The sequence below is a fragment of the Mytilus edulis genome, chromosome 9 (genome assembly GCF_963676685.1).
Source record: "Mytilus edulis chromosome 9, xbMytEdul2.2, whole genome shotgun sequence".
Lineage (NCBI taxonomy): Eukaryota > Metazoa > Mollusca > Bivalvia > Mytilida > Mytilidae > Mytilus > Mytilus edulis.
Genome location: NC_092352.1, coordinates 81182919 through 81202811, shown reverse-complemented (window position 1 = coordinate 81202811; position 19893 = coordinate 81182919). Strand labels below are relative to the sequence as shown.

Here is a 19893-nt window from a genome sequence, read left to right as displayed (position 1 = left end):
TCACCATTTGGCCTTCGACAATGAGCAAAGTCGATACCTCATAATCAGCTTAAAAAAGGTCCCTATCTGACGATGTAAAAAAATTCAAACGAGAAAACGAACGGCTTAATTTTTGTACAATAAATGAACGAAAAACAAATATGAAACACATATACAAACGACAACCATTGAATAACAAGCTCCTGACTTGGGACAGGCACATTACCGACATAATGTTTCGGGGTTAAACATGTTAGCGGGATCCCAACCATCGCCCTAACGTGGGACAATGCCAATGGTATAACTGTTTAAAAACATACCAGTAAAATTAAGATAAAAGCACTCTGTTTACATCCATGAAAAACTGCACCGTTATTCTTACAGTTTTCAACGCGTGCAGCCGACCAGCAATGAGATGGCTAACTTGAAGTTCAGCATATACAAGTACAACATCTTAGAATGCATGGATGACGGCTTCGAGCGTCAGATATAATGTCAAACGTGAAGCAATCCTCGATTTCATGGGGGAAGGAATGGTCACCGCAAAACTGCGATAGCCATTTACCAATTTCACTTGAGTTTTCTCTCTACTAGCCCAACAGACTGCCCCCCCCCCCCCCCCCACACACACACACAAACCAGTTATTTCTGCGCCAGATGAAAACGACAGCAGCCTATTTGCAAGGAACAACAATTATTATGACAATTTATAACATGTGTATATAAATAGCGAACAGTAGAGGTTTGTAATAATAATGATGATAATAGTAATAATAATCGGTGCAAAAGAGAGATCGAATATTTTTAAAAATGTTGAAATTCAATACTGGTCCGAGCCATTTGTGACGATTCATCTCTGATATAAGTTTGATTCACAATTGACAAAGAATTTTACATGAGAGGTGGCTGGACAGAAACACGGACACGTTCGGACGCCCATGAAAAAGTTTTATTTCTACCGCAACGCATGTCGCGTAGGGTGATACATTTAAGAATTATAAAGAAGAACAGTGCTGACTGCCAGGTTGTCAAAATATATATTAGAGCGATATTTTTGACTCGATTATTAATAAGAACTTTTTTTTTTACATGTACATGTATGTACTAATTTCCGAAGTTAACAAAAATGAATTCCGATCGTCATCCCGTTCACAAAAAATTATAAGTTGTATCATACCGCCTATATATGATTATCACACATTCATGTCCCATGGCGAACAAGGCGGGTGCAAATAGCAGAAAGAAGTGTGTTTTTTTATTAATTAACTAGTGTGTGTTTACGCCATGTATCTAAAATTTGGGCGAATGAAAAAAAATAATGTATTGGCGAAAATGAAAAGATGTTCATCGAATGTTTTAGAAAAACTACATAAAAAAGGTGATGTGGTATAATTACCAATGAGACAACTATCCACATAAGACCAAAATGACACAAATATTAACAACTATAGGTCACCGTACGGCCTTCAACAATGAGCAAAGCCCATACCGCATAGTCGGCTATAAAAGGCCCCGATAAGACAATGTAAAACAATTCAAACGAGAAAACTATGCCGGGTAATTCAGATTTAAATGAATATAATATAAAATTTTAGGAACTACATATGCATGCAGAAGATCCCTCCCCATCCCCCTTGTGACACCACTGCATAAAACAACATAGGTTTGCATACATTTCATTTAGCAAAAAGCAATACAGAAGTAAAACGTAAATTATGTGTGTCTATAAGACACGTTTAAATACCCCAGCCATAGTTGATTTAGTCCAATTATTAGTTATAATGTATATGAATGTATATTTGAAAAAAATATCCTATATATATATAAAAGAAGATGTGGTATGAATGCCAACGAGACAACTCTCCACTAGAGACCAAAATGACACAGAAATTAATAATTATAGGTTACCCTACGGGCTTCAACAATAAGATAGGCCAATACCGCATAGTCAGCTATACAAGGCCACGAAATGACAATGTAAAACCATTCAAAAGAGAAAACTAACGGCCCTATTTATATAAAACATTGAACGAAAAAAAAATACTAGTATGTAACACATAAACAAACGACAACCACTGAATTACAGGCTCCTGACTTGGGACAGGCACATTCTTATATTATGTGGCGGGGTTAAACCTGTTAGCGGGATCCCAACCCCATGCACTTAACATGGGACAATAGTATAACAGTACAACATAAGAACGAACTATTAAAATCGTTTGAAAATGGCTTAACTCATCAGATGACAAAACTACAAGTGGACGTGGCCGGGTACTTGTTCATCCCCAACAAAAAGACACTATAGGAACATATCTCAAAGTACTCGCAGTTAACTGACAGCTAGTTCAAAGCCACCAACAACTAATAAAACAAATCATGTATCTAAGACTAAATATGGACTTGCACATCACTATTATGCGTATAAACATCCCAGTTGCGGAACTAGAAATTTTCAAAAGTGGGTCTCAGTACTGCCGAAAAGGGGGCCTGTGCCAGTCATGTTTCAGTGCTTCTCTTTATAATCAATAACACAAAAAAAGGGGGAGGCCCACCTGCTACCGCATTCCTTTGATACGCCTCTGCATCCTACAAGATATCAAGGTCTTTGCTTAAAAAAATGTAGGAGTAGCTCTATAGATGCTGGTTATATACATAATTGTTAAGGTTCAACTTTCTGGCATTTAAGAATATTTGACAAAAATCAAGATGCATATATAGGAATACATGCATGAACATCTCAATTGTATGTTCAGACAACCTCTGAAATATTAATTAAAACTATAAATTTATAGTTAAAAAAATGTCGGAAGAGGAAGCAGGACAAACGATGATCTCTCTCTGCATTTTATAATAAAATGTATCCAACTACCTTGAATTTTGAGGATATTTGACTTAAATGTTTCAGATGCAACTCAAAAACTGTACGAGGTGAGAGCCAGACAAACCAATCTATAGCTTGACGAACAGACGAACGGGTAGACGAACGAACCTGTAGGCGATAAAGTAATATACCCTTCGATGAAAGTGAGGTCATAAAATAAGCTTGAAATTGCAGTTGATACTTATAAAAAATCAAAACCTCATAGTGCTCAGTTTGCTTAAACATTTCTCTTCAGCTTTATAGCCATGAATTCTAAGATTTCTAAGATCGTAATACATTTGAGTTTCTGAATTGAAAGTTATTTTTCAGGGATGCAATGGTTGCTTTCTATCAAATTTTGTTTTTTGTTTTGTTCTTGTTTTTACATACTCTAGGCTATTGTTTCACATTTTGTCACATCGGGACATTTTATAAATTGTTACGTATATACATTTCGCATGTGTTGGTTTATTGTCGAAGGTCGTACGTCGAGTTTTTCGATTGAATCGATGGGTGCATGGATAGTTACAATACATGTGTCGGATCGGCAATTATAGAACATTTTCTGTTATATCCGTATTTTGCGTGGAATTCTCGCCGCGTTGAAGACCCAATTGCCTTCGTCTATCGTCTGCTTGTTTTCGAGTCGTTGTCTCTTTTACTTATTCTCAATAGCTGCAAATGTTAAATAACACCAAGATTAAAAGCACCAACAGCTAGTGTATAGTTCGGTTGGTATAGGCGGATCCAGTGGGAAGGGGGTCGTGTCCCCCTCTCGTGGGATTTTTTTTAGTGATTATATACTATATAGGGAATCACTGACTTGAAAGACCCCCACCCACCTTAGGTCAGTCAGCACCCTGTCATGTATTTGTTAAAAGAAAAAAAATATATTGCCATTCACTCTAAAAACGAAGCTAAATACTTAAACCCTCTTTTAAGAAAAGTTATATTGTTTCATTTTTACAATTTATTTTCAATAGCTTAAGATTAAAAGCGCCGACAGCAAGTGTTTAGCTCGGTTGGTATAGGCGGATCCAGTTGGGGGGGGGGGGGGGGGGGGGTCCCCCTTTCGTGGGATTTTTTTATTGATTATATACTATATAAGGATTCACTGACTTGAGAGACCTCCCACTTTAGGTCAGGCAGCACCATGTCCTGTATTTGTTAAAAAATATATAAATATATATATATATATATATTGCCATTCACTCTAAAAACGAAGCTGAATACGTAAATCCTCTTTTAAGAAAAGTAATATTGTTTCATTTTTACAATTTATTCTCAATAGCTGCAAATGTTAAATAACACCAAGATTAAAATCGCCAACAGCTAGTGTATAGCTCGGTTGGTATAGGCGGATCCATTTTTTTTGGGGGGGGGGGGGGCGGGCCCGGGTCCGGGTCCCCCGTTTGTGGGATTTTTTTTTATTGATTATATACCATAAAGGGAATAACTGACTGGAGATACCCCTCACTTTAGTTCAGGCAGCACCCTGTCATGTATTTGTTTAAAAAAAAAATATATTGCCATTCACTCTAAAAAAAGAAGCTGAATACGTAAATCCTCTTTTAAGAAAAGTAACATTGTTTCATTTTTACAATTTATTTTCAATACTGCAACCAAGATTAAAAGCGCCAACAGCTAGTGTATAGCTCGGTTGGTATATTTAATAGAAAGATATTTGTAAATATGGTAAATAAACTCATCATAAATACCAGGATTGAAATTTTACATTCACGACAGACGGGTATTTCGTCTACAAAAGACTCATCATTGACGCTCGACTAAAAAATGTTAATAAGGCCAAATGAAACTGACCATTTAACTTAAAAAATGGCGAAGTGCAAGCATTTTTAGTTTTTAAACGCTATCCTCTTGACCACATAATGTGTTTTCATCAAAATTGGAAATGATAATATTTTATAAAGAAAAATCTTTACCTACGTCGCATTATATATACTAGTATACTAACATATTGTGTTGTAAAATGATGCCCTTTATGGGTTCTTGATTAGATTAATAAAAAATTCTATACTATTAACAAATTCAAAATATACTGCTTTACAAAAAAGGTAAAACAACAGATACATTCAAGTCAAATCTATCTTAATTTCTGTCAAGTTTTTCCATTTTCAAGTAAAGAAAATCACGCATTATGGTTCCATTTATTTCCTGTAATAATTAGATCACTTGCATACTTGTAACTCACACACAGACAATATGTATTGTTTATTTGTTGAAATATATTAAAATATGCGCTGCTGAACTTATATTAGTCAGTATAGTATATAGACGTGTATACCAAAGACAAATTTATACATTGTTTAATTTCCTGTAGTGTTTGATAATGACCCAGTGACCTACAACTTTTATAATAAATAAACCACATAGACAACGCTTCTGAATCAGTATAAAAAGTATGAATTATTTGTTAAACTAGTGTAAAATGTGGTGTGAAATAATTGGTAAAGGCAACGATATCCGGCTAATTAAATTGACCCGATGAGCTGACATGATGTTGAATTTATTTTGGAAATAAATATTACAGTTAATTTAACCTTACAATTTTTCATTATGTTTGTTTAGTCTATGTATTTGCCATAATCAAAATTGTTTTTTGTTTGTTTTGCAAATAAAGAATCATTATGTTGAATATTTTAATGAGAGAACCTTAAATAATCCATTATTTTCATTTTTGTTCTTAACTGAAAAAAATGGTAATACTAAATCCATTATAGCACAACCAAGTAAAAAAGTGTCCTTTAGTTTATACTTAAATCATAGATGAGATCATAGAACATTTCTAATCCGACAAAATGAAGATTAATAAAAAAATTCGTTTATTTGAAAAAAAAGGGGGGGGGGCTTTGATAACTGTTACCCTAGCTTGCCCTACAACATAACCCCCCCCCCCCCCCCAAAGAATATAGATTTCGTATTCATATACATGTAAGTCTGAAAATCAAACCCAATAGAGTTAGAATTAGATTTTTAGGCTTACAAATATTTTCTGTCAATTTACATTTGCACAAGTCTGTCTACATGTTCACCAGTTTTTCAATCATCCACTAGTCTGTTTTTACTTTCACAAGTCTTTCTTATAGACCCCTAGTCTGTCCATATGATTTTCAACAGTCTGGCTATGTCCACAAGTCACTACGTTTTAACCGCGGTCTCTATGTGTCCGTCAGTCTGTCTCCGTGTTTACAAGTCGATATACATGTTTACCCGCCAGATTACGTTTCTAACAGTTTGCCTTCATGTCCTACACGTCCACCAGTCTGCTTATATATATATATACCAGTCTGGCTACAAGTCTACAAGAATATTATTTGCATCATTGACTAAGTCGTGAAATCGTTAATACAATGTACCAGTACTTAAGTCTATCAGTGTCCATCTCCATGCAAGACTCGGGTCTGATGAAGGTTCTAAAACAATTAAAGATTCGTCTATACAGTCCTTCTGAAAGTCTTCTCGGTCAGATGCAAAAGAATGCCCGGTTAGCGCCTCTGGATTTGCCCGGGGCATGTGGAGGATCAGAAGATATCGACACACCAAATTCAGTTATTCGACGAAAAATTTCAACACCTATCTCATTTAACACCAACATTACACAATAATGTCAACATGGAGTCAGTAACTGAGGTAACATTAAGTTAATTTAGAAGTCAATATCTTGTATATTTCTGTATACAGTTTATAATGCATATATCACTGTCATGAATCAAGGATGTGTATAGTAATAAGGGTCTTACTATCATCGGAACTTTGTTTTTTTTGGTAACACGCCATTATTCCGACAGCCCATTAATCCGACAGCCTATTGGTCCGACAATCAATTAGTCTGACAACCCAATAGTCCGACAACACATTGCTCCGACAGCCCAATACTCCGACAACCTATAATTCCGACACTTATCAAGTCAAGTATCAGGATATCAGGGTAAAATAAAATGTGTCTGTCTGTATTATTACGTTTATATTTGTAATAACATATTTTAAGAAATAACTCCGTATATATAATACAAGGCTAAGGTAGTTCGTATACTTTCAATGTTAATTCTCAATTCGAAATCTGTATATAGAATAAAACAGAAAATAATATTTTATTTTCCAAATTAAAGGATCTATGTAAATCAACAACAAGCATTGATGGCGCGAGCTACTGATGATACCCTGCCCAAATATTTCGGTAGATAGAAAGTTTTTGAGTTGTGAATCTGAAAAAGCATTACACAGTATAACTGACTTATATAAACCTTGAAGTTAAATATCAGAAATCATGGTATTGTAGTACCTGAGAAAAATGTGACAAAAGTTTTCAACTTGGCTGTCATGTAATGAGTAATGAGTTTGAAAAAGCATCACACGATATAACTGACTTCAATAAACCTTTCAGAAATCCTTGTAATGTAGTTCATGAAAAAGATGCAACGAAAATAGTTATGGGACGGGCGGCGAACTGACGGATGGACGGTTGGACGGACGGACAGACAGAGATAAAACAGTATACCCCCACTTTTTCGAAGCGGCGGCCAGTCTAATGATTGTGTCAACATTAAGACATTACAATACTAATATGATATAATTATATTTATAGCACTATAAGCCTCAGTCACAATCGGAGCTAAGACAAAATATAAAAAAAAATACGTATTAATATCAATTAACAGTCAGTATCCAGACATGTACTACATTATTCAAAAGAACTAACGATATGATCCTCATTTTTTTCTCCATAATAGTAAAGTTTTCTTGTGTTCACTTCGAAATTAATCATAATTGTCTAACGTTTTAAAGTTCTGATATGTGCTAGAAATATGGCGAAAGAATTCCTCCCTCAAATTATAATGAAGTGAGCATTCGATTGAAAAATGACGCTCATCCTAAACTTTATCAGCTGTACAATACGATTTTTTGAGTATTTAGCATTTTCAATTCTTCATGTAATGGAAGAGCACCGATTCTGAATTAACATATAAATTACCTTTCTTAAAATCAATGATATCTAAATATGTTTCTTCTTGAAACCAATTTTTAAATGAAAAATAAGTTTCCCACAAAACACATATTACTAAGTTTTTACAATTAAACAATTTGACAAAGACACAAGGACAAGAATGTCACACATTGTCTTATTCTACTAGTTTGTTATTGTCTTTTATGCTGCACTCGTTCTACTTGAGCAGTCAAAATGCGTTGACTGTATATTTCTATGACATATACAGTCACTGACCCGATATCACTTTTCCTTATGCATATTTAGATAGAAATTGCCGAAATATTCATGTCCGTCATATTTGTTTTTCGTAATAAGTTTTGTTGTAAATCATCATGCAGTCCTGCATCTCCACCAATCATTTAAAAAGAGGCATATCTTTCTAGAATTTAAAATAATCTTAGGATACAAAATCGGTCTCCCAACAAAATATTGAGTGTCATCTCTCGAATTATGTCTGAACGATCGCTATTAGAAGTGAAAAGAGGGAAGATCAAGACACACATGCAAGAAATAGCGAGCTAGAACAGCACAGACTGATAGTAGACACACAAACAACGAAATATAAAGATAAATAAAGTAACTTGACACGCAAAACGAAAGAGGGGCGAGGTTAAGGACTGAGCAGTTGCTATAATCATGTGTATCAACTCCAATATACTGAGACAAAATTAATGTCCGCATGCAAAAAATAATTGGAATCAAAACGGACAACCACAAATATCAGAGAGCGGAGTTGGTTTTTTTTTTTTTAGAGAAAATTTATCCATACACTAAGAAAAACGCATATTGTCGGAATAATGGGCTGTCGGAGTAATGGGTTGTCGTAATAATGGGCTGTCAGAATAGTACATGTTGTCGGAGTATTGGGCTGTCCGAATAATGGTTGTCAGACTAATGGGATGTCACCATGTTTTTTTACCCTCCCCCTTTTTTCCAATATCCGTTATTTTTTCGTTTTCTATTTTAAAATTCACTCTCTTTAGTAATATATCCGTGACCGCTGTGGATAGTAAACTTGGAATTGATAGTAAATAGCAAAACCAAGTAATTTGTAGTGTATTAATGTTCTAATGACACGTACAGACAGACGCGAAAAAAATAAATAATACGAAAGTGAGAAAACGAAAATATAACAGATTTTGGAAAAAAAGGGTAGGGTAAAAAAAATGTCCTGTACCCAAGTACCTATGCTTACTATTAAAGCAATAATTTGAGAAATATATATTAAGGGTTATACTAATATGTGAATATTATGAGTCCAGGTAACTCGATCAACTTGATTTGTACGTATGAAAAATTATATTTATTATCTGGTCATGTCCCACGTTTTTTTTTTGTAATGTTGTTATAATAACAGTGTAACGTTAAGTTAAGACCAAAAAGTAGACCAGGAAAATACTTTATTATCTTTACTAGTTAATTTCTGGAGATCATGTGTCTGTCATTTATTCTGTTATTCACATCTTTTAAACAATTATATTATATACGCATCATATCAATCTATCAATTAGGATACATTATTTTATTTGGCTTAATAACATATTATTGGTATTTAGTGCGACCGTGCACCTTTCGGTTGTCTCGAGTGTTTTCTATTATAGCAATGTTTAAGTCGTCATGTTGCGGGATTTTCAAATCCCAAAAGAAGAACACACTTCAAATTCAACATGATTTTCGATTTGGTAACCGCATTACTTTAATATAGATCATTATATATTACATAACCTTACACAATCAATTTACTTTTTATGATTAATCTGATATGCATGCCCAATATATTTTATTCCCAAAACCTTATTTAAAAAGGAGGGGGCCCCGGGACATGGTCAAAGTGTCGTGCAAACCAAATTATTGTTTATTGTCACGGAATAATAACAAACTGTGCTATAGTTTTTAAGATTATTGGATAATTGACTTGTTCTATAGGTACATGTACCTTACTTACCCAGGTGACATATATAAATCAGTTGTACCCTTGATATTGGTATAAATTCAAATCACAGGCACTTGTTTCTATCCATTTGAAGACCCACTATTAACGTATATATTTACCAGAAATAATGGTTTTAAGCGGAGAGGTGAAAAAATTACTTGGGTACCTTCTCGAAAATATACGTTGATAGTGGGTCTTCCAATGGATAGAAACAAGTGCCTGTGATTCAAATGCTTAATGATATATTAAAAGAAGATGTGGTATGATTGCCAATGAGACAGCTGTCCACAAGAGACCAAAATGACACAGACATTAACAACTATAGGTCACTGTACAGCCTTCAACAATGAGCATAGCCCATACCACAAAGGCCCCGATATGACAATGTAAAACAATTCAAACGAGAAAACTAAGATACATGTATATGTACACTGTACATGTTGTATATGAAGATTAATTAGATTAAAGTAAACAATGTGGTATGTTTCCAAAATAAATGCTATCCGCTAAAGACCAACTGATGTTGATCCAATTACTATAGCCAAACAAATGATACATACATGTACAAATGTAGGTTACCATACTTCCTTCATTTATATTATGATTATTGAGTATTTTTTTGGAAACATTTCAAACCTTTACATGCTGTTTATATATGTTACAGTAAATAGGTGAAATTAGGAATTACATGTAATTACTAAAATTTAGGAATTACAGGTAATTCCCGATGCACTTCATGCACTTAGTTAATACAAGTAATTCCTTAAACGGCCCAGTTATTACCAGTAATTACTAAATTTAAAATGAATATTTACACCTATTTACTGACTGCTAACCAGGGATGATTCCACTATATAGTTTAGGGCCGCTTAACGGCCCTTAAATCGGCCAGCGGCCCCCCAAAAAAATGTTTGAAATATAAATTCCCAATTCAGGAAAATAAAACAGAAGTCGGTATTTCCGGAAAAGTTTCCGTTACTGATTACAGCAAGTATAATTGCGTGAACCCCTGAGTTTGTCGTTAAAGCGTAGTAAAATCCGGATAAGAATGCTGACTATGATCGCATTTTATTAACAAACGATTTAATTATGTCAACATGAGGTAAACAATTTTGGCGGCCGGATTCAATTGCAGTTAAAATGTTATCGGAGTTTTTGGTCTCGTAAAAGTAGATCGCTCAACAGGTTGATCAAAAATATGCTTTTTGTCAAAATGGGTGTCAAAACAGACCTCGGCAAAGAGCAAATTCAAGTTTTCAAATTTTGATATAACATATTGATGAATGAATTTTAATGGTAAGCAGATCGCTCAGCAGAGCCGGTTATGTAATTTGATTAAAACTTGTTTTGTAAAAGAAATTATTTTATATTTTGCACTTTTTTCCGCAAAAGACAAAAGTTTGAGCGTTTTTGAAAATAAGTTGATGATAGACCATTCATGAAATGAGACCCCCCCCCCCCTAAAATACGATGTCATCATTATGGAACTGTTTCAAAAGATATGAAAATGATCCAAATAATTTTAAAGTTCACTGGTTCAATTGCTTTAAATATCTTATCAATTAAGTATATATATATATATACTTTTGTAATTGCTTTTCTGAATTCGACAATTGGCCAGTTCTATTTGAAATACATTTAAATCAAGGTAAGTTTATAAAGATGATCTGTTGAAAAAATACCCAATGGATGATTTTTTTCACAGGTTAATATGGCAAGCCGTTTTGCTATTTAATATAACTTCAAAATATCTCATAAACTTTATAAGATATCTTATATAACAGTTCATTAGATATTTGATATAGTTTGAAAGATATCTTATAAAGTAAAAGTTTATAAGATATCTTATATAGTTCACAAGATACCTTAAATACTTTATGAGAAATCTTATAGTTTATAAGATATCTCATATAATTTTCTTTATCAGATATCTTATAAATTATATAAGATATCTTATAAACTATATAAGATATCTTATATAAAGTATATTTGTAAGATATCTTATATAAAGTATATGTAAGATATATATATTTTAAAATCGATATTGGATATCTTCTATATTATATAAGATATCTATTTTATATAAGATATCTTATAAAAAATATTATTTATGATATCTTATATATTAGAAGAAATAGTATTAGAGATATCATACATAAATTATAAGATATTTCATATAATTTTCTTAATATGATATCCAATAAATTTTATAAGATATCTTGTACAAAACATATTTATAAGATATTTCATATACTTTAAGATATCTTAAATAAATCTTATATGTTATATGAGATATCTTATATATTACATAAGATATCTTATATATTATGAGATAATTTGAAATTCGAATAAATAGCTTAACGGCTTGCCATAGGTTTATGTTAGCTGGTACTTGTGGTATATATGTTTTTGTAATAGGCCTCGTTTACCAAAGTTAAGATCATAGTGCATCATATGCAATCATATTCATGTATTACAACTTCCCTGGTCTGAATCCAATAATTTCTTCCATCAGTGTACAGGTGAAATTAACTTAATATTCATTTTCCGTTTTTACAGGAAAAAGATCTTATTTCGTCTTAGATTGTATGCATAAAAAATTCCCAATTGGGATAAAATTTCCCAATTTGATATTCAAGGGACCCATTTGAAAACACCTGGAATCATCCCTGGCTAACACAACCATAACTTTTGATCACCTGACCATAATACAACATTGTTTTAGCTGTGTAATACTAACTAGAAGATCAGTTAGTACACTTAAAATTTTGAATGGTTGATATGTATAAAAAATATCTTGAATAAATATGGACTTTCAAATATTTGGTTAAATCAGAGTAACTTTAGTTTTAATCCAAAATGGTTTAAGTTGAGCATTATAATACAGATAATTTTTGACCAACTTCAGCAGACATGGAAATCAGAAATGGAAAATTCTGCCAAAGCATTATGTCTTAACTTTTTAAAGAACTCTTTGAATATGAAGAATATTTAGACTTATTACCTTATAAAGATAAGATAACGTTATGTAGGTTAAGAACTGGAATGAACTGTTATGTGCATTAGCTTCGAGATATATAAAAAAAAATATCTTTTTTTTGTTGTTAAATCATTTATAAAAATGATATTGTAAAATTATAATTCACTGCTAGCAGCCATTCTGGTTTTATTTTGTTAAATTAGCTGAGAAACAAGGTTGATGAGTTGTGCACTTGCAAGTGAATATTTGGACCTCATTGAATACGTATTCATGTGACCTTCAAATCAACCCCTAGCTGGAGATGGGTTATCGATGTATTAAGCTATTAAAATTGTAAGGGTTTTTGCAGAACAAATACATGTAGTCTCGGTTACTTTTGCTGTTAATCGCAGGCTCAACAAAAATGAGGAAAAAATATTAAAATTTTCCTCTAGATACTATCTGTTGACTAGTACTGTAAGAAGCTTCAGTCAAAATTGGGTAAAAATCCAGGATGGTTTATAAAATCTAATGTTTTAAAAACTTTAACTACAGAGTGTATGTAATGTTAACTGGGACAAAACTAGTCCATTTATAAGTAATATACGAAAAAAAGGATTTTTTTTTCAAACTTTACTTTTGGATATTATTTTATGATCATAAACATTTAGCTTCTGTCCAAGTTCATGAAGTTTGGTAGAAATCCAGGATATTTGGAGAAAGTTTTTTTTAAAGTTTTGAGCCACAGTGCATGATGGAGATTTTAGTTTGATTTTGGATAGATATCATTGTCTTGCATACATATATTTACGGAGTTTCAAAACCTATAAAACAACCATTTTCCAGTTTCAATTCACAAACACTAAAGAGTATGCACTTTGGATGTGCATTATATTCCTACATCCTTAAGTTAGCGCCGTTAAAATCCCTACCCCTTTACTTTCTTATTTGATATCTTGAATTATGTTTTTAATTTTAAAACAAAAACATCAAGTTAGTAAATAGCTGTAAAAATGACAAAAAAAATCAGTGATTACCAGTAATCACTGAAACAACTAGTAAATACATGTAATTACTAAATTGGCTAGTAATTACAGGTATTTACTGAAGTGTTTAGTAATTACATGTAATTCCTAATTTCACCTATTTACTGTAACATATACATTTTACTACAGTTCAGCGACTCAAGTTTAAAAGGCATTTATATAAAAGAATTTAAACTTAATATCATTTTGTATGAACATCATGTTGAATATTTACATTTTCTCAAAAAGTTTTTATTTTACTTAGCTAATAAAGAAGATGATGGATTCCCAAACAGAAATCTTGATGACAGTGAAAAAATTGAAGAATTGCACCAATTGTTACAGAGAATCGATTTCAAGCAGAAACAGATGCTCAAAGATAAGGGAATACAACAGCCATCCATGTTCCTTCACATATAAAGGTATATATCATTGTATATTGTATATATATATTTTGTCTACATTTTCTGAATTTATGATTTTAAAAATCTTTCAAAAGATATAAATGTACATTGTAAGTCATGTAATTCAAATAGAGACGTGCCATTGTCTTTGATAAAAGATAGAGTTACATGTACATATATGCCTTTTTAGTATTATCAGCTTATATACTTACTTAGCCTTGTTAAAATCTATAAATATACCTTATGTATATTACATGTATGTTGAAATGTCTGTCAGAATATATACATATATGCATGTGATCATAATGTTTCAAATAGCCAAACATTGTAAAACATATATATATATACAACTAGTCTAAACATCAACCCAACAATGTTAGATCTGTAAATTTGCTTTCGCAAATTTTTGGTTCTTCCCTCGCCGGGATTCGAACCCATGCTACTGTGATATCGTGACACCCAATCGCCTGCACTGCAGCCGTCCTGCTAGACCACATGACCACCTGGGCTATATACATATATATATATATATACAACTCGTCTAAATATCAACCTAACAATGTTAGATCTGTACATGTAAATTTGCTTTCACAAATTTTTGGTTCTTCCCTCCCGGGTATTCGAACCCATGCTACTGTGATATCGTGACACCAAATCGCCTGCACTGCAGCCGTCCCGCTAGACATATATATATATATTGAGTATTGGAAATCCTGTACACCCTTTCCTTAGACCAAGTTTAACAAATATAATATGAATGTTTAAATTCAACTAATTATCTCCTGGCAATACACATTTATTTTAGGAACTTTTTATGTTTTATTTTGCAGTAAGCAGCTGTTTGTGATGCTTATAGGCATAAACAATCTAGTCTGGACATGTAAAACAGCAGCTGGTTCTATTTTGAAGTAAGCTATTTGATGATTACATTAATTTGACATGACCAGACCAAGTCTTGGGATAAATTAATAGTACTCATTGTCATGATTGTACTAGCTTTTTATTGTTTTATATATTTTATGGAAAATACTGTTAGTTGAGGCCTGCAAAAATTAATTTATAAGGAGATGAAGTGTTGTTGCCAATGAGAGTAGAGACATCTAACAAATAGCATGAATAGAATCATGGAGGATTGAATTCATACTCATTTTTATTAGAGTGTTACAAAATAATTGCAGGAAAAAAAAAAACAACAACAAAAATCAAAATAATTGTGTATTTAGTAGAATTAGCCAAATCAAACAATAACTGACTTAAATCTTGTTTGAAATTTTCACATTTCTATTGATTAAATATTATTTTATAGATCAAATAATAAATAGATAAAAGGGCAGCAATCCAGTCTCAGATTTTTGTTTTGGTTATATTGTATACAGCTGATTGTATTTTAATACTATTTACAAATACTTCTTATATGTCAAAAGAAAAAAAAATTGCTGTACCTGATATTGTGATTTATATTGAAATTGATAAAGACAACAAACTCAATAATGAGCTATTCCAATATCAATCTCCCTAGGGAAAAAATGGGGTGCTACCTAATTTTAGACCTCCATAGTGCCCATAGACACATCAAACACTTGCCAAAATATAAGCCTGAACCCCTGAGGGGATCACACATCAAATTATAAAAGTTGTATATATTCTACACCGTGAATAAGACCAAACAATGATAGAAGGAGTTAGTTTTAAAATATAATTGAAAAACTAAACTGATACAAATCAATAATTTTTTTGATGTTGATAAATAAATCACAATGTGTAATAGTTGTAATAAATTGTTATGCCAGCCTACAATAGTAGAAGGGGTTTATGTTTAATGATCCATGCTTTTGTTTGTTTATTCTTTCATCTGTTCTGCTTTAGGTTCAAGTTTTGGTAAAAGTTTTTGGTCAGGATAGTTGTTAATGATGTTAACGACCAATCAACTTAAAAATAAATATACATGTGCCTTATGTTATGATCTTTCTAAGGATAAATTAATGGTTTGACCCCAATTTCATGGTCCATTGAAAATAGAAAATTTATCACAACTTCTAGCTATTCTTTTTATAGAGTTATTCCACGAGATATTTTTGGGTCACTCATTAGAATATCTTTTAAATATATGATTTTGATTACAACTGCATTAAGATAGAATAATTGCATGCAGAAAATTATTGCTTTTGTCACATATATATCACTTGTCAATTTAATAAAATTAAACATTTTTTTTTATTACTTTATTACAGAAGCTACAAAATAGAGCTAAGGTCCTTTAAACCAAGAAACTGCCAGTGTCAGAAAAGGACAAACTTAGAAAGGCCATGCAAATTGATTTAATGTCAAGTTGGGACAGTGATTCTGTAGATAAACTCGCCTGATCACAACTGGGATTTGACTGTCACAAGATTTTAAATCTTACATGGATAAACTAAAGTCATTTACTAGACTGTAAATACCAGAGACAGCTGAATGCACAAGGCAAAGAGCTGAGGTCCAAGTAAATCAGAGAGGCCTTGTCACAAGAAATGTACAGAACTTGCATGGATTTTTACTTAAGGGCATATGACACAAAATTGAGAGATATCAATAAAAATTTCTTTAAATTTTAATAAGGACCAATTCAAAGGTACACTTTTGGAATTTGCAAGAACAAAAATACCTTCATGTTTACTTTTGAATTATAGTTGACAGTTTTCAGTTTAAGGGGGGAACGCTTAAAATGAAGTGGTTTGGTTTATTGAATTTGATTATTTTTTAAAGTAAAAAAATGAATTACTGCTCTTTTATTTCAACATTTGCATTTTTTATTAAAATTATTTACAAGTGCAGCATATCGGTGACATCAGATTATGTTAATGTGTTTGGTTAAGCTACACATATTTCTTTTTACTTAAACTTTCTGTTGCCTTTTCTAATTAATTAAATGCTGAATAATAATTTGAGTGTGGCTCATTTCAGTGTCTTGTATTTGCTGTCAAGATTTTTCCTGTAAGATTTCACATTATTTATAATCGCTTGGTCAAAGGGAGATAACTTTTTGAATCTTCACATTAGATAATCTGCGAAGAGGATTATGTAAAATGTAAATAGTTGAAAATTAATTTTATGGTTCAATAAAATCAAAATAAGTTATTGCCATTCATTATAAATAAATTTCTATCAAAAATAAGGCTCAAAGAATTTTTTTATTTTATTTATATAAATAATAACAAAGTACACATCATGCACATGTTGACTTCATAAAATTTGTAAAAAAAAAAAATTGAAAATAAAACTAAAAAATTTTAACTAATCAGGAGACAGTCAATACACCAAATATATTTATAAGCATATAAACTTATTATTTTCTGCAATTGTCCAAGTACATATTCAATATTGATAATTTTTTGCTTGACATTACATAATTTTGTTGATAAAAGTTAATTTGTGTGCTATTTTATTCAATTGTACATATTTGAAGTATTTCATTACACCTTATTATTTTTATTCTTGCATACAGCATTTGGAATGAAATTTTAATCAATGTTCGAGCAGCAGGATGTTTTTTTTGTCGAGCCTGCAACTTTTGTTGCAGAAAGCTCGACATAGGGATAGTGATCGGGTGGCGGCGTTCGCTAACTTTTTTAAAGCTTAATATTTTAGAAGGTGGAAGACCTGGATGCTTCATACTTTGTATATAGATGCCACATGTTACGTAGTTTCCGTCAGTCACATGTCAAATGTCCTTGACCTCATTTTCATGGTTCAGTGACCACTTGAAAAAAAAGATCAGAGTTTTTGTAATGTTGAATTCTCTCTTATTATAAGTAATAGAATAATTATATTTGGTATGTGCGTACCTTGCAAGGTCCTCATGTCCGTCAGACGGTTTTCACTTGACCTGACGTCATTTCATGGATCAGTGAACAAGGTTAAGTTTTGGTGGTCAAGTCCATATCTCAGATACTATAAGCAATAGGGCTAGTATATTTGGTGTATGGAAGGACTGTAAGGTGTACATGTCCAACTGGCAGGTGTCATCTGACCTTGACCTCATTTTCATGGTTCAGTGGTTATAGTTAAGTTTTTGTGTTTTGGTCTGTTTTTCTCATACTTTATGCAATAGATCTACTATATTTGTTGTATGGAATGATTGTAAGGTGTACATGTCTAGCGAGCAGATGTCATCTGACCTGGACCTCATTTTCATGGTTGAGTGGTCAAAGTTAAGTTTTTGAGTTTTGGTCTTTTTATCTAATACTATATGCCATAGGTCAACTATATTTGGTGTATGGAAATATTTTATGATCTATATGTCAGTCGCGCAGGTTTTATTTGACCTCGACCTCATTTTCACGGTTCATTGCTCAGTGTTAAGTTCTTGTGTTTTGGTCTATTTTTTTAAAACTATAAGTAATAGGTCAACTATATTTGTTGTATGGAAGCATTGTTAGCTGTACATGTCTGCCTGGCATGGTTCATCTGACCTTGACCTCATTTTCATGGTTCATTGCTCTTTGTTTAGTTATCTTGGTTAATGTTAAGTTTATGTGACAGTTTTTAATAAAGCTTTATACTTAGGACTATCAACATAATATCAATGATAAGTAAAGAAGGCGAGACATTTCAGTGTGTGCACTCTTGTGAATTTACGAATTATGTTAATCATGTAAATAATGTTATGTTTTTTGTTTTTTGCTTTTTGAAGTTTTTAAAATTGACAAATAATGCTAGCAGGGGAGATTATTCATTAATATTTTTATGATGCCAAACTTGAAATTTAGAGGTGCCTATGTTTGCTTTTTGTTATAACCCAATTGTTATGATTCTTAAATAATCTATACAAGTAAGCATGTTAATTTGTCAATAACCATTATTTTATTAATTAGTTTGAATTTGATGAGGTTCTTTGATGTAGAACTTGACTTTTTTTAAACAAAAGTGTTTTTTTATTTGTTTTAAATGTTTTTAAAATGGTATAACAAACTTTTTGACATTTTATTTTAATTTATCACCAAAACAACTCTAATTTGTCAGTATCTGAATAAAATTAATTTGTTAGATACTTTGTTTCTTTTATTGAAGTATATACAAAGGGAGATAACTCAAAATTGTTTTTTTTTTTATTATTCTGACCCGATTAGAAGTGAAAATAACTATGCCCAAGACAGGATGACAATAAGAAAATGCTAGAAATTGTTGTGTATGGTTATGCTTTGTCCAAATTTTTTTGTTATCTCCTGTATTGTATATTGCTGCCATTGTCAAAATCCAAATCACACATAGATAGCCTTGTCCTATAGTTTATATCTGGTGTTTGTGTTTTTTGTATGTCTTAGATTCTAACTCTTCAAGTTCTTATATAAATTCAGATGCGTTGCAATTCTTTACATATAGGTAAAGGCATATTTACAAAATGGTATTGAGCTTTGCAAATGAGTGACATGTATTCGTTGGATTATTGTTTAAGTTTCATCTGAAAAATACAGTCTTCAATGTTACTCACAAATTATACATTTGCACATTGCCATTTGAAACCACAAATATTATTCTACTGTAAATACACAGAGCAGCAATCCATGCCTTTCAAGTCTAATACTTTGTAAACATGGATCAGAAAAGTTGGAGGATCAATTTTATATGTACAGTAGCTACAAAGTTATCACCATTAAAAATTCCTGTTTTTCCTAATTTTTGTTTTTTTATTTAATTAGATATTTTCAAACCAGATATTTGGGTTAAAGTAAAAACAAATCCCCAA

General features: G+C 31.9%; 1 protein-coding gene and 1 long non-coding RNA gene across 2 annotated transcripts in view; both read left to right on the top strand.

Annotated features, from left to right (window-relative positions):
* The window catches only part of LOC139489170 (substance-P receptor-like), a 70354-nt gene that overhangs the window by 29650 nt on the left and 20811 nt on the right, over positions 1 to 19893 (top strand). The gene's annotated exons all lie outside the window — the stretch shown is intronic.
* LOC139489171 (uncharacterized) lies at positions 9238 to 19195 on the top strand. The gene is made up of 4 exons (XR_011656159.1): positions 9238 to 9529; positions 14030 to 14186; positions 14999 to 15076; positions 16400 to 19195. It is a non-coding gene; the product is annotated as an uncharacterized lncRNA (long non-coding RNA).